Source organism: Stegodyphus dumicola, chromosome 3 (assembly GCF_044657685.1).
Source record: "Stegodyphus dumicola isolate Sdum_Otavi_A_Nest chromosome 3, ASM4465768v1".
In the NCBI taxonomy this organism is placed as follows: Eukaryota; Metazoa; Arthropoda; class Arachnida; order Araneae; family Eresidae; genus Stegodyphus; species Stegodyphus dumicola.
Window position 1 is genome coordinate 147,265,381 of NC_140770.1, and position 17,003 is coordinate 147,282,383.

The window sequence follows — 17,003 nt, forward strand, 5'->3', positions numbered from 1 at the left end:
AAACAATAGTTTTGTCTTAAAATAAATACAAGTAAAATTAATAAACGTGAGTAGATCGCATGATTAACATTAAATTTTTTCACAGTGCAATATTGTTACAGACGTTAAAAATGTATATCTTCAATAGCTTTTAAAAGAATTTGTACTTTGTTTATATAACTAAAAATATTACTGAGAATCACCACATGCAAACTTTATTTACGTAATTTTGATAAAAATGGAATCCATTTATGTATGTTATCTGAATCAAATTTATTCCCAAAACAATATAAAATCCACATAAGGGGGGGGAATTCAATAGATTTATGGATGTAAATTTTATTTAGATTTTCATACTAGTAAAATAAATATTAAGGGCAGAATATTTTGTAAAACTCCAGTTCTTCATCAATCATGGATTAGCCATGGGAAGCCCCCTCAGTCCCATCCTGGCTGATATCTACATGCATTATTATGAATCAAAATTGTTTGAAACTTTAAACTTCCCGGCATGGTTCCGCTACGTAGACGATACTTTTACCCTGTTTGAAGGTAATAAAGATGATTTAAATAAAGTTCTTTCAACAATGAATTCTATTGATCCTTCTATTCAGTTCACTTTTGAACTTGAGACTTGCAAATCTCTTCCGTTTCTCGACATTCTGGTCACACGTAACACATCCAACTTCAGTACTACAGTTTACCGTAAACCTTCATCGGTTTGCCTTCCACCACACTTTAAATCATGTCATCCGACTAAACAAAAGTTAGCTTCATTTTATTCCTATGTTTTCCGTGCTCTTCAAGTTTGCTCCTCCAAACTAGCCCTTGATGAAGAACTAAATTATTTAAAAGCAATAGCTATTGACAGGGGCTTTTCACCCAACATTATTAATCAAGCAGTTAAAAAATTCTCATCTGAACACACTAAAAGCCACACTCTTATTTTAGGAGATTATAAAAATTCTGTTGTCATTCCCTTCTTTCCATCAATTAGCTATAAAGTTGCACATATTTTGCAGAAATTTAACTTTCGGGTTGTTTATTCTCCCATCAATAAAATTCCAACTTCTATACTCAAGGACCCCATTCCGGATATGAATTCCTGGGGTATTTATAGATTCCTTGCCAGTGTGGTTTAATTCACATTGGCCAAACTAAGAGAACCTTAAAATTTCGCGTCAAAGAACATGAGGCATATGTTAGAAAAAAGGAAACACAGAAGTCTTCTGTTGCTCAACATTGCTGGTCCGAAAATCACACTTTCAATTTTTCTGCTGCCAAAATTATTCAAAAAACATCTTCCATTGGAGAACTGGATTTTCTAGAGGCATTTCACATTCATAAAAATCTTTCTGTTCTAGTTAACGATCCTAATTCCAATCCAAATTTGCCTTCGGCTTTTAGAGAAATTATGTTTTAGTTCTGGTTTCGCCAACAGATGACGCCACTTGCTTATTCTTGTTCAGGCTTTCTTATCTTATCTAATCATTATTTCCTATCTTGTTCATTTGCGGTTTTGCAGCTGAAGATGATGGTTCGGTAAAACCATCGAAACTAGTCCTGTGAAAATTTTGTAGGTATAACGCTGATTTTTGTTGTTTGACTTCTGAATTAGTATTTATTCGGCGTGTTATTGTGTCTTAATCAGTAGAAATATTTTCTATAAAAAATCATTAATTAGTAAATTTGAATAATCATTAATATTCGCAAAAGTAAAAATAGGATCCTTATCATAATCTGGTAAAAGGGACTTTCATATTTGATGATGAAGTTATAATATTGTTTCTAAAATGATGCTTCTTCTCACTTTCTAATAATTGTAGGTCATTTATTTAATAATTTAAACCTGACATTTGCCGATAGATTCCAAAAAACGAGATTCCGTAACATCAGTTTGAAATTTTCCTAACAATATGTATTCAGCTTCATACTTTTGACACAAATGTGGAATCAATTAAATGAATGCATCTGTAATTGTTATTAATGCCTGAAATGTTTGTGGTGATAAAGTTTCTTTTATTGGGATAGACTGTCAAATATTCTATTAGAAAGAAATAATCAAAATAAAGTATTCCTAATGTACTATACCAAACAAATATTCAAAACAATACTATGCAAAATGTTCAAACTAGAGTAAATGTATTCGATGTTATGTTAAAATGAAATACTTGAATACGATTGTAAACAGCTACAAATTTTCCCAAATAAATCTAAAAATTAAAAAGGTATGAAACGAAATATAAATAAAAATATTATTTACCTTAGTTTAAGTGATTTAAAATCACTTAGAACAGCAAAATTAACATCCAAAAAATCCACGAACACACACCACAACACATCTTCACAACTTAACAGATCGACCATCTGGATCACGTGACTTTTGCGCTTCAAGGCCATTATAGAGTTGGCTGTGGGCTGCACCGGCACCCCTCGAACTTGCCAAATTTCCTTGTTTCAACCATCTTCGCACACATCCGGTGTCCAGGTGTGTGTTAGCTGAGATATGACGTGTGGAACCAAGCTTCCCTTTTCTGTCCGATCACGATGGCCCTCGTAAAATCGTCTGTCTGCTGGAACTGCCAACGTTGACGACGGCTTGACATTCTCTGCTATCACATGCGTCCTTTGAGATGAGAACAAATTTTCTACGATAATTTTCTTAACAGAAAGAACGGCACCAAAACTAAACATTCTGCAGGTTCCTTCTCTTATATCTTCACTTACGGCAAAGTGCCCACGTCCACCGTCACTTATCACTTATCTTATATCTTCTTCAATGTGTGCTGGAGAGCTAAGTATTTCACATCATTCGCAAAGCAGGGTGACGTACGTCTAACCTGAAATTTGCACAATTCTCGGGCCACTCCTTCTTGGTGTTGCGTTTTCAATGTCGGGTAGTTTATTTCAAAACAAACCCGGAAGTACCGATAAACATAATTAACATTCTTTTTTCTAAAGAAGAGAAGCGCCGTCTAACGGCGTTTACAGATCAGTGTGGGATTTGCAAACATTTTGTATTCTATACTCAACCGGTCGTTATCCACCCTCTTGCAGAGTGCTATTTCGCAGCAACCTGTCCGGTAGATTTGTCAGGATAACTACGGAAATTTCCCATAAACAAGCACTTGAATACGCTTTTTTAATGTTCAATATATGCTGTATTTTCTAGTGTATTTCCACCTTTTTCTTACTAATTTAATCGTCCGAAAATCGCGAAAGGAAATTTAGGCGCAAGGTTTAATTTCCCAAATATGCGAGCCCACCAGCGGCCGAACGGTAAAGTTGCTGAACACTGGTAGTTCGGTCCGAGGTTCGAATCCCGCGAACGGGCTGGCTGCATGGGTGTTTTCGTGGTTTTCCCCATGTGTAACGTGTATATGAGTCAGTTTCCCTTAGAAAGTCCTCCACGAAGGCATCCTTCCCCTTAGGCAGATTGCCCTAGTGTGCTTTGCCATAATTAAATACACCACACCACCCAAATATGTGGTTATAGTAACAATGTAACAAATGAAAACTAGTCGTACATAAATAACACGTAATTATCATAATGCTGTTTCTTTGAAGGAAACAACATTAAAAATATAATCCACAGTAATATCCACATTTCAATATCTAATCAGATTTCTTCATTTCGACTTCCATGCAACTTGAATCTCTGAATTCTTATTGTTGTTTCTGTTACTCCGTCGGCCTCAAATCATCCATAAAATTTTAGAGAACGTGAATGTGCAACTGAGTGAAATTATAGACGCCATCTAAGTTCGTGTTTACTTCGCTGTGATCGGTTCTTCTGTTAGGCTGGCATAAGGTTCAACAGGTAGAAAGCAAGGGTTCGGCGTAACCTTCTCAAATAGTTTCAGAGGGTTTCTCTTTATTAGTGAAACATAACAAAATCTCTCCGTGGACAAACTCATTTTTATAATTTTGGAAAAATCATTCTATGAACACTTTGAGGAAGGATAAAATTACGCAAATCGTTTAAAAATGTTCATCTTCAACCCTTCTTAGCGTTACATTTGTGGTCGTAAATTGAATATTTAATTAGAAATTGCAGTTTTAGGGAATTTATTAAAGTATCGGCATCATCCCTCATTTGGGTGGTAAACTTTTGCTATGCATTTGTATAAGCATTGTAGAACTTTTGAGAAATTTAAAAAAAATTAAAGTTTTTTTAAGTTCATAAAATAATTAAAGAAAGAAGGAAATTAATTTATCATATTGTTTCATGGAAGCAAAAGATTGAATAATTCTTTGTGCAAAATTTATCTACGATTTTACATCACAAATAACAAACGCGTAGGGTTCATGATAAATTTATAAAGTTAACGTGTTATAATTTTGATAATGTAGTTCGATTGTTAGATTTTGTTACTTGAGTTGCCCATGTTTTAATTTTCGTGATTTTTAATTGTGGACGAATTTTACGAATATACTATGTAATCACAATGATAAGCTGCAAATATTTTTTTTTTTTTCTCACATAAATTGAGACAACTAGCACGCATTGGATCTGGCGACAGTTTAACACGCCAGTTGGCGTTAAGTGGTTGTTTCAAAATTAAGTTTCATAATATTTGTTTCAAAAGAGGGTGAAGAGTTTGTATGACCTGCGAAATTTCAAATCTTTATAATAGACATGTTTTTGATAATTAAAAATTTAAAATCTCAGAACAGAATATAATATTACATTTCAAAATAAAATTAAGAAATTAACTGAATTTGGAAGCAGAATAGATGAAAAATTTAGCAACGCCTTCGCCGGGAATCGAATTATGGACCTCGGAAATACCAATGCGCCACGAAGGCACGCTAGGAAGGTGGGAGAAATACTTTATAAATTATTTTGGAAAATTTGGAAAAATGAAATATGGCTCCGCAGATTTTATCACAAATAATTTTAAATAGTAGTTATTTGTTAAACTGTGTTTTCTTACTGATCAATAAGATGAAATAAATACTAAATGCAAAATCTGTGTGTGCAAAGAAACGGGGTGGGAGAAATATCATTTACATAAAGTGGCAGACGATTTCTGTAGTAAGCTCAATTCATTTGCAAGTAATTATTTCTAGAAAGGGATGAGAGATCAGTAAATAAAAAAATAGAAAACCAAGCAAAAAAAAAAAAAAAAATCTGAAAGGTTTCAGATTTTAATGGTCACCCAAAAGATTTCTTAAGATTCTTTTAAGTTTTCGCTAAGCTCGCAGTCTATCAATCTGCTGTTACACTGAGTCCTACTGGCTCCACTTTTTTATTATCTTTTTCTTTATTATTAAGCACCTTTTAGCTTTATTATTAAGCACCATTTTCTTCGCACTTTCGCCATTCAACAGCAAAATTACAAAAACTTTATAAGCAGCATAGCAGTATACGTTTAGAATTTCCAATACAGAGTCAAGTTTCGGCATACATTTTTCTGTTTTATTCAGTCTTTTCTTAGATTATCCTGTTCCGTCTTCTTAGCATACCTTCGTGGTATAGTGGCGAGTCTTACTGAAATGGCTTTACAAACCTTCTTTTTTTCCTCTTTTTAATATTAACATGTTGAGTGCTTACTTTACTTATTAACTATCACGTTCTCGGCGCTTGCGCGACACAAAATTCTATTCAACAGCAAAATAACAAATTATTTAAAAACAACATATCTTTAGAATTTCCAATAGCCAGTTTCGCTCGCTGGAGATAAAAATGTTTCTTTTTTTTTTTTTTTTTTTTCGTACAGTTTTGCCTTTCTTTGAAATCGTTGAGTTTGCTAATAAATTTTCATTAAAGGTCTGCAACATCTGAAATACATAATAAAGCAAATTCAAAATTCGGGCTTCCAGGTACCCATGTTCGGGTGGAGGACTACATTTTTCAAAACTGGATGGCTCTGTTGTGTAGTTGTTGTGATTTAGCTCACTTGTATGACAGTAACATTGAAACAAGTCCATAAAATTCATCGTGGTATGGAGTTCAAGATTGCACCTCTCTTTGGAAATTTTCTGGTACGACTTTACTCGTTTCCACCCTCAATTTTGATGGAGAGCAGCCCGGGGCCAGGTCCGAGGGTCTCCGATCGCTCTTTCTCTACCAACAACATCTCAAGAGGACTTTCAACTCGCCGCATGTTTAGAGTGCCCCATGCCATACAGACACTATACATTTACAAACATCCATGCCTTCTCCGAGATTCGAACTTGTGCCCTTCGGTAAGGCAGTCAAAGTAACTAACCATTATACAGATTGGGCGGCAGATGAATGGCTCTAGATACCGTTGTTTTTTGACAATGGGAGAAACATGTATACATTCGTACCGAGTATTCATTATTTAATTTTTTTAAATATAAAACATGGCGATCCTATTGGCTGGCAAGAATTTGAAAAGTGATACGGCGTTTACAGTGATTCGACGCAAAATGCCGTTTCGAGACTATTATCTCATTCGGGACTAATGTCCCTTTTGAGGTAATAAATAAAATTAATACCTTGTTTAAAACACATTGTGTATTTTCTTCACTTAACCTTGTGTGAACAGCATGCATATGTCGCCTATACGAAATAGCTACAAAGTTGTTTTCACTTCTCTATATATTTTGTGTCATTTTGCACTTGTAATACCACATTTTCTACATCAAAGCACGGGAAAGATGATTTTTTTTACATGACGAAACGATTTTCATTTTATTTTCTCACGTTCAATTTATATTTCGGACATTTTTTCGCGGCTTATCTGAGGAATGAAGAAAAGAGAGCAGTCAGTCTGAATGCCGTGTTTTTGGTTGTATTTGGGTTTCGATAAACAGAGGGAATTGTTAACATTCCTTGCGTTTATTTTTTTATTCTTTTAGAGAAAATGTATCCTTTTCTACAGATAAATATTAATAGAAGCATACTGTATTGGCTTTTCAATCAGCTTATATATGTATGAGAAGAAAGCAAATTTTATCTTCTGTTTATTCCAAAGAAGTGCACATACTGTTGACGCAAAACCAAAACTATGAATCTGAAAAAGCGTTATTTTGGTATTCCACACAATAATTTACAAATACTCACCTCATAAAGCAAGTATCTTTCCCTTTTACCATAAAGCGAAACTTAAATAATAATAAAAACTTTAAAATAATAAATGATACGCACGCAAATGAAAGCAGAAATAAAGCAGATTTTTGCTTTCCTCATGGCATACTGCCGAGGATGTATTTTCATGAAAAAACTTTTACAGTAACGCAAAACACTGAAAAATAATAAAGAGCACTCTACGCAATGAAAACAGCAATATACGCAGATTTTCGTTTTCGTACTTTAGGCATACTGACGAAGATGTGTTTTTACGAATGATCTTTTAACATAAAAGAAAAAGTTGATAAGTAATAAAAAATACGCATGCAAATGAAAACAAAAATATACGCAGGTACCTGCTTTAGGTATAGCGTACTGCTGGAGATGTACTTTTATGTATGAACTTGTACAGTAATGCAAAACATTGAAACATAATAAAGAGCACCCACGCAATGAAAACAGCAATATACGCAGATTCGTCCTTTAGGCATACTGCATAGGATGTGTTTTTGCGAATCATCGTTTAAAATAAAGCAGAACGATGAAAATTAATAAAGAATACGCATACAAATGCAAACAGCAATATACACAGATTCGTGTTTTAGGCATAGCATACGGCCGATGTATTTTTATGAATGACCTTTTAACAATTAAAACGTTTAAAAATAATAAAAGGTAGGCACGCAGATGAAAATAGAAATATACGCAGATTCGTCCTTTAGGCATACTGCCGAGAATTTATTTTTATGAATAAATTTCGTTTACACGTGTAGTTAAATGAAGAAATATTTATGTAAACTAGATGGTTGCGTAGCTAGTGTCTAAAATAAATATTATAAAAAAATATTATAATTTTAATAGTTCCAGTTAGTATAGTTTCGTAAAAATATTTAATGCTTTTAATTAGCTATATTATGAATTAAACAACAAATAAAAAAATGGGCATATTGTGAAATTTAACTTTTAATGCGGTTTCCTGATTCCTATACTTATATTCTGAAATATTATGCTTGTTATGAAAAACAATTATAAGGAAATTGAGTCCTGTACGACAAAAGCTGACCGGGGTATTTAATTTCGAAATTTGGAATTATTGATGTCATTTTCAAGCCTCTAGGAATCGGTTGACTAAGTTAGAATAATTCGAGGAAATAAGTTTAAATGAAGTGCAGCAAAAAATATGTATAATTTAATAGGCATATCAGATATTTTAAAATAACGTTTTAGGCGGCTGGCCGAACAAGTGGTTAGTTTCTATATGTATTAAAAAAGAACAACAACAAAAATACAAATGATCTGAAATTAGTGATAACAGCTTCCATTAACTCTTTCACAAATATAAATTTATTTGTTGATCATGAATGATAGTTATTTAGCAATAGGCTTGAAACTGAATATTTACCTATATAATGGAATAATTATTAAATACATCTAATTTATCTCCGTGCTTATGCGTCAAGCTTAAGTCAAGCATGTGATAAGCTAAAATGACATCCAGTTTAGAATATATAAAAGCTCAAGAATAAAGATGAAGAGCAGCTTAGTTTACGAAAGCATATACTTCGATTAATTTCATGATTTATGAATTGGGTATGATTAATTGAGAGAAAGTTGGCCAACATCTAGATATCTCGTTTGTCATTTCATTATAATGTTTCGTTAGAGAAACGGACCGCAGTATATTATTCAGTATAAGGGAACGCGTTTACATAATTTAAGTCAATGAGGCATCTAAATTCTCAGTTATTACTCATCTTCAAACTACTACAAAAGTACTATCCAAATATACGCAGTAATTTGATATGTTCAGGAAATACAGTTTAATCTAGGCTTGCTAATACAGTTCAACACTGAAAGCGGTTTGGCATCCAAAATGAAACTTTTTTACTTCCTTGTACGATGTAAAGGAAGTATTGTAGTCGCGAAAAATTTCGGTTATCATATTTCAACGATGATATCCGTTTTGACCGGTCTCGAGGATTGTAAAATTTATTCAGAAGAGATATTTTTCGTGACGTCTGTACGTACGTACGCCGCATCAAACGTATATATATATATATATTGCCATTCTGTTACTCGGCTCGGTAAGTCCAGTTTTTTGTTTTTATATGCTGATAAATTGTGCCTTTTTTTTTTTGGCTTTAAAAGTGATTGAATTATGTTGCTCTTATGTTCCGGTTAAGGTTTTTATGCCTTTAGTTAATCTTCATGCAATAGTTTAATAGTTTAAGTGTCGCTAAGCCTAACGAGGTCGCCGTTTGTTTAAATTTGAAACTCTTAGTAGAATAGTGAATTAAGATGGTGCGCCAACTTCAGTGTCTTTTTGCCCAGGGGGACCTAAAAGTTAACTTTCAATTTTGCGCACCGAAAATTTTGTGTTCCTGCTCGCTAGCCGAATTTCTTGTGTTTGCATAGGAACCGTAATTTTAATTGTAAAACTTTTTCTTAACTGTGTTTAACTGTATTTGTGTTTCAGGTCTCTCTGCATTTTATAATTTTTAATGAAGATCGAAAGATTTTATGCAATTTTGCCTTGACGCGAAGTGAGAACTGAGTTCATTGAATGAAAAATACAACTCTAATAAAATTCGAGGAAATAAGTGTCAAGGAAGTGCAGCAAAAATGTGCATAATTTAATAGGCCATACAAGGAAGGCATGAAGTGTGCACATAAGATATTTTTAGATGTTTTTATTAAATTCAATACATGATGTTTTACTATGGTCGGGATTTTGCCTTCGATTTTTAACCTGCTTCTTGATAAGCTATCGAAATTTAATTTTGTATTCGCACTGTTTGTCCATGAGAATGCATTGTGCTGAAGAGAACTTTTCAGAACTTTATTTAGAGTTTTTCTATTCAACGTTTAAACGATTTTTCGAACATATCTTCATCTAAAAAGCGAACTAAAAATATCAATATTTCACGATTTACATCATCGAATAGAGCGGAATACAATCATCAATATAAAATTTGTTTGAAAATTGTAACTTAATTTCTGAAGTTTTGGCGAATTTTCGAAAATGTCTGTAGTTTTTCGACATTTGATATCTATGATTTTAAATTGTCAGTGTCTAAAAGTGCATCGTATATAAAGAATTGAAATTTTCAAAGGTTATGAAATAAAACATTTCGCTCTCTTTTGAAACAGGAATTATAAAACATAATCACCAAGAAATATATTTGGTATTATTGCGTGCATACGGGTTCCTAATAGTAGATTGAATGCACAAGTCTGATGAAAAGTGAATAAAATTTATTCTTATCACAAGAAATAAAACAAAATGCTGAAATGTTTCCTCACAGCTATTCGTACAATATCACACACACAGTAGTTATATTTTAAACTACTAAAACGTTAAATAGAACACAATTCAAAGTGCAGAGAAAGCTAATCCGATCTCTAAATCACAGCTGCTCAGTAAACAACAGCAACTTAGTAAAACAACTGAACTGAGATTTTTTTCTCTGGCTTCTATAAGCTCTTTAATCAGTCATAAGAAGCTGCTCGTAATTTCTCGAGGTTTCCGGAAAGCTAAAGAGTAGAATTACAGTTACAACTAACACACAATTGCTTATTTCAATTTAAATGTAAATTACAAGATATCTGTTTATTAAATGTGCATGCTTCTGTATTTTTACTTTTTTGGCGTAGCTTTCTCTTAAAACTCGTCACGCTGTGCATTATGGGGGGGGGAATAAAAAAATTTTAATTACAATTCTACCAAAAAATCCAAATACAAAAAATCTAAATACAAAATCCGTAACACTGCCCCCTTCCCAAGGACTGCACGTCCCGCGCAGAACAATCCCTGGACAGGAAGCCAAACTTACAACTAAGGCCTCTATGCAATAACAAACTTACAACTAAGGCTTAAATGCAATAACAAACTTACAACTAAGGCTTAAATGCAATAACAAACAATACATTACAATAACGAAAAACATAAACAATAATTGCAATAAGTGACTTAATGAAAAATCAGATACTATCAAATACTAAATACAAATTAAATACTAATTTAGAAACAAAAAGGACCATGGTCTTATACTATTTACAATATTTACAGTTATATACATTACGTACTATGGCCATAGCAAGGAGCTAAATTGTCGTAATGAACGACTTTAGGCTTAGAGTTTGATGACTTGCGGATCCGAAGCACGACGTCGTTCAGCCTGTTGAGGACTGTGTCCGGATCATACCAAGGTGACTGCAGTTTCGGGCACAGTCCTTTCCGTCGAGTCGGATTCCCACAACCACACCTTGTCTCCTTAGTTGAATCGATGTTCAGTAGCTCTCTTGTTGTATCGGGTCTTCATCTTCTCCGTCGCCAAGTTGACTCGCTCTCGTGCAAATTTGTGCATCGCTTCAAACCGGGCCTGGAGATCTTAGATGTATTTCTCAGGAGATGAAGGGGCATCCAGAGGGCGAGCAAACAAGAGATCACAAAGCAGACGAAGGTCACGACCGAAGAGCATCCGAGATGGGGAATAGCTGGTAGTCTCGTAGATAGCACTGCGGTAAGCCAGTAAAAACAGTGATAACTTCTTGTCCCAGTCCTGTTAGTGTCTGGAAACTACCAATGAGAGGTTATTAAGGATGGTTCGATTAAACCTCTCTACCATGCCGTCCGAATGAGGATGTAAAGGTGTCGTTTGGGTTTTGTGAAGCTCGCAGAGTTCTTTAATTACAGCCGAAATGAAATTCCTACCTTGATCGGAATGTAATTGAAGAGACACTCCGAACCTGGAAATCCAGTGCTGTATCATTACCTCTGCGACTGTGACGACAGCCCCTTGATCAGGAATAGTGTATGCTTCAGGCCACTTGGCGAAGTAATCAGTGACGACGAGATTGTGTTTGTTGCCATCAGCAGTTCGTGGCAGAGGTCCCAAGATGTCAAAGGCGAAAAAAGCTGTCCTACGTTGTAACGTTGCAGCTTGCTTCGGCTGTATTTCTTCAGCCTTTTTCGACTCCCACAGGCACCACAAGATCGGAGCTGTTGTTTCCATGGTTACCAGTCAAACCGGGTGGCTAAGAATAGACTTGTCGTTCCTATTTTAAAGTAATAGAATAGTTAGTAAAATATTGTTGTGCGCATACGGGTTCGTATTAGATAGAATTCACGCAGAAAATTTACTGTCACAACCACATTTTTAAGTGAAATGTATTATTTTAACATTTTACAATATTTAAGGTATGGCATTAAATGCAACATTATGTGCCTGGACATAAGTTAGTAAATTAAAAAAAAAAATAATAGTAATCAAAGAATGAATGTCATGAAAAATTTCAAAAACAAGCAGAATTTAATTTAGAAGACCTTTAGACACTTATGATAAATAAATTTGAGAATTCTTCACCCAAAATTAAATTATAATTAACTAAAACCAGTTTGACTGACCTTCTACAAAATCCTTCAGCTGCAATTTTTTCTAGCTTGAAAACCAAATTCTTCTCCACATGGTAATAACATCTTAACCAGTTGAAATTCCTGCAGAAAGTTTGATAACACAGTAATAGAATTAATAGAATAGAAAAATTAACACAAAAGTATAGAACATCATTTAAACTTAACATTATTACAAATTTTGGTGCTTTCTGACTATCTGCAAAGCTGTGAAAATTGGCAAAATGGTTAGTTTACGGTTCATATCTACTGCTCTGTTCACAAGTAGTAATTCAAATAAGCACTTTATAAGAAACAAGAAATTTTAGGATGCACACACACACAAAAATATATATATTGGGTCAATATTCACATATTTTTCATCCAATGGAATACTATTCAGAAATAAAGATTAAATATAAAGCATATAAATACATGTGTGTGGTATGCATATTCATAGTTTGCTATTATTGTGTGCATACTCTTGCTGTTTTAGCATAAGTTGAAGCTGTGAGGGCAGATGATAAGAAAGTATCAGAATTTTTCATGTATAAGAAAAGATTGCCCCGAAAATAGTATCTCAATTGTTTAGCACTGACATTTACATAGCGCATTAGAAATATATAGTAATATATGTATAATAAAAAGATAATTGCATATTATTAATTCATTTTTTTTAAATGCCAAACTTTAACAATTCTTTCACATATAATTAAAGAGAATTCTTTCACATGAACATCTAAAATCCATTTTTAACTAAAGAATAAATAATAAAACCATGCAAATTTCTTATCAAGCCCATCATTTCCAAAATGTCTACTTCTGAAAGTTCCCAGCATTTCTCAATATATTATTAAATTTCTAAACTAAGCATCAATGATCGTCATGTTCGCTAATGTGGCAATATCTTTCACACTTCTTTGTTACCACAAGTAATAAGTAGGCTTCAATAAATCTTTAACTGTTACATGCTACTTTTGTCTAAAATTTGTACAAATAATAAAATTAAATGGGCTCTTTATAATATGCTCAAAGAAATAATTTTGTATGAAAATTTGTATGTTATATATTGGCCTGATTAATGATTCAGGAAATAATTCGGGTTTTCAAAGTGCTTCCTAATAATTCAAATTTCAGCTTGTGTCAAAATAAAATCTAAAACACAAAGATTTCCATATGAACAATGCATTTTAACATTATTCAATCACTGGCAATCACACAGTACTGATTCCTTCAATAAACATTACTGTAACTATGTTATTTAAAAAACTGTAATGTTTTAATTATTTCCTTAATTAAAACATTACAATCTTTTCCTCCTTCTAACACCTAAAGAAAACCCAGATAAGAAATATAAAAATATCAGTAAAAATAAATTATATTATTGAATGACACTTTACATTAATTACACTTATGCATATATTATTTTATTATAAATTATTTCAAAATCAAAGAAGAGAAGGAGGAGAAACTTTAATATTGACATTTCTAAAATGATATAAACATTAATCATTTAGCACAATTTGTTATTTCAGACAGAAAGAATTCACTTTTCTGGATAGCATTTATATTTCCATCTCACTTTCAATGAAACATTAAGAGAAATGCATATAATTTAAACACCAGTTTATTTTATTTATCAGACAGATTATGTCAACTCGAAAAAACCTATCAGTAAAATTCGGTAGTAATAATTCTGAATGTTAGGCAACTTGCAAGATTCAACAAAAATTATCAATACTTTTACTATAATGACAATACTACAGTAACATGAACATAAAATTAAACTGCATATAACTATAAAATAAGCCAGCATATAATAATGGTGCATTGGTTTCTAAAACAATGGGCTCGATGAAAAAATACATGTATTATGGTAGCTATTCATATTCTTCAGCTTTCCTAATATTCTCATGTTCACTTTACATAACTAAAGTATCTAAAATACAATAAAAATGCAAACAATATTTATGAGAAAATGATAAAAGCATTCATAAGCATTTGATTGAATGATCATATTTTGTCTTCCTGCAAGTCGAATCTTAAAATGATATGCAGTTTGAAAAATGCTTAATCCTTTTATAAAATATTCAAAAAAGATTAAAAAAAGGTACTGTTCTGTTATCAGGACCGGGTTCAGAAATGTATTTATGTATGCTTGTATATTTGTATGTTTGTGTGTCTACATATACACATCTATGCACATACTTACGAACACAGGTTCATACATTTCCGATTCTGGTCCCAATAACAGAACAGTACCCCAAAAAAAACTTGAATTACAAACTAGATTAAGATAATGTTTCAACCATACATATTTTGGACAAAACAATGCAAACTCTTATTTTTATACAATTGTTCAAACTATTTAATATAAATTTATTGCTGCAATAAAATAATAAGCAATCTGATCACACATATTATTTTGAAACTGAATGCATAAACTAGACTAAAAAAAATTCAGTCATAAACATTTGGATAGCAGGGCAAATTAGATATTTGAAAAGACAGCCAGCCATTGAGATACACGTAATTCACGACAGAATGGTAACAATTCATAAAGCTGTGAAACATTTAACTGTCAAAATGACATAAATTCGAAAAGCAAAAAAAGTAAACATACAAGTATTGCAATTGAACTTACCTTTCATGCAACAAAAAAAATCCATACAAGTTAACCTCATGGCGCAGCCATTTTGGATTTCGTTTCAAATCAGACAGATGTTTACGGATTTGCGGAAGAATACGAGGAACTAGTAGTTTGCCGGATACAATGTGAAATGACGCGAAAGAATATAGTTCTGTAGAACTTCCTACATTATTCCGTAATAAACAGTACTATTTCCTAATTTTTTCTTTATCTAATTAATTAATTAATAGGGAAATAGTTAAATAACGCCGAATTCATTTTTAATGAAATGTAAAATTTTGCATGTATGGGACGACAACCTTCCATCCAATGTTACTGAGAATATAAACAAATTTTGGAATCTGAGAGTATCAGTAAATAAATATATAGAATATCGCCTCTCAAACGACCACTTCTGAAAGTGACCAATAGTTCTGAGATTATAAATAAATATTCATATTAAGCATTATTTCTATAAGACGACCATCTCTATATAAGACCAAAGTTTCTAGAATCTTGGATAGTCATCAGAGATGTATCTTTACTGCGAAATTATCTCACGACTGTAATTCAATATCAATAACAGATCGCGCGATTGAAAAACATTTTCTGTCCTGTAATTAGAGGGAAAAAATTTCCTTATGAGGTATTTCTCCCGCTTTCCTAGCGTGCCTTCGTGGTGTAATAGTTCTGCACGCTGGGCCGGTATTTCAGAGGTCCGTGGTTCGATTCACGGCGAAGGCGCTTGCTAATTTTTCATCTCTACGGCTTCCCAAAAAAATTCTAATGTCTCTACAGTGGCGCCGGAACTAAAAAGGTGTTGGATGAGGTATATCCCCACCCAGGATTTAGTGATTGGATCCCCTTAAAAAAAAGTCGGCCTTTAAAAAGAGAAGTAATATAAGGTATTTCTCCCGCTTTCCTAGCGTGTCTTCGGCCCACCAGCGGCCGAGCGGTAAAGTCGCTGAACCCTGGTAGTGCGATCCGAGGTTCGAATCCCGCGAACGGGCTGGCTGCATGGGTGTTTTCGTGGTTTTCCCCACGTGTAACGTGTATACGAGCCACTTTCCCTTAGAAAGTCTTCCACGAAGACATCCCTCCCCTTAGGCAGATAGCCCTAGTGTGCTTTGCCATAATTAAATACACCACCACCACACCTAGCGTGTCTTCGTGGTGTAGTGGTTCTGCACACTGGGCCGGTATTCCAGAGGTCCGTCCTTCGATTCCCGGCGAAGGCAGTTGCTAATTTTTCATGTTTCCTGCTTCCAAAAAAATACCTAATGTCTCTATACCCAAATTTAAAAAAAAATCGTTTCCGTAATTAAATATATATATATCTAATTTTACCTATATTTGTAGTAGGGTTTGTAATCTGTAAGTAATTATACATGTAATTTATACATTTTTTATAAAAAAAATATGTTATTTAGAATTTTGCAAATATTCTAGAAAATGCTAATCCATTGAAAAAAATCTTTTCCATAACTAAATAAATTTTTAAAAACGTCAGAAAAAATAGCAGTTAAAATTAATAACAAAATAACAAGAATAAATCATCAATTATATCAATATTTTTAATGTACAGCATTTAGAAACAACTTAGTAAAATACATATGGAAAATAAAATAATGTGCAAGTTTCAGATGTGCAATGTCAAAAAATTAAAACTGGTAAATTTGAGAACAAATATCCTCAAAATGTTTGACAACGAAAGTCCTCCGGACAATGCAGAATGAATGTCCTCAGGATGTGAAATTGGTGAACTCCTCAGGACATCTGAGAATCAACATCTTCAGGACATCCTGTCATATCCCGGGACATAGCGACTTAAATAAGACATCCTCAGGATGTTAAATTACGACTTCCTCAGGACATCTGAGAATCAACCTCCTTAGGACATCCTAAGTATGTCCCGGGATATTGCGACTTAAATAGGACATCCTGAGGATGTTTTGTGCTAT

The 17,003-nt window shown here is 33.2% G+C and overlaps 1 protein-coding gene across 2 annotated transcripts in view; it reads left to right on the top strand.

Moving 5' to 3' along the window:
• LOC118194085 (PDF receptor-like) overlaps positions 1-17,003 on the top strand; it is a 583,685-nt gene that overhangs the window by 241,823 nt on the left and 324,859 nt on the right. The window lies entirely within an intron of this gene.